A 297-nucleotide genomic window follows, 5' to 3' on the forward strand; every position below is an offset into this window, starting at 1 on the left:
GAAAATATAGAGAGAGAGAGACTTTTTTTGGGGGGAGGGGGCGATTTTTAGCTGGTGCCGGTATTATATTTCTGATTTTCAAAATCATTTCATATATCTATTCTACCTATCTATTGTCGATTGATCAATTGATTCATTAATTAATCAGAGCTTTGTGGTCCGATGCTCGTGTTATTTCACCTCTGTTCTCTTCTCGGCAAATAAATTCCTTCGTGGTCTAATGAGCATGATCCCACCGCGGTGTATGGATTATAAGCTGTTCGTTTCAGGAAAGTTTGCCTTAGTACAATATGGTCG

This window comes from Penaeus monodon, chromosome 25 (genome assembly GCF_015228065.2).
Source record: "Penaeus monodon isolate SGIC_2016 chromosome 25, NSTDA_Pmon_1, whole genome shotgun sequence".
NCBI classification, from domain to species: Eukaryota; Metazoa; Arthropoda; class Malacostraca; order Decapoda; family Penaeidae; genus Penaeus; species Penaeus monodon.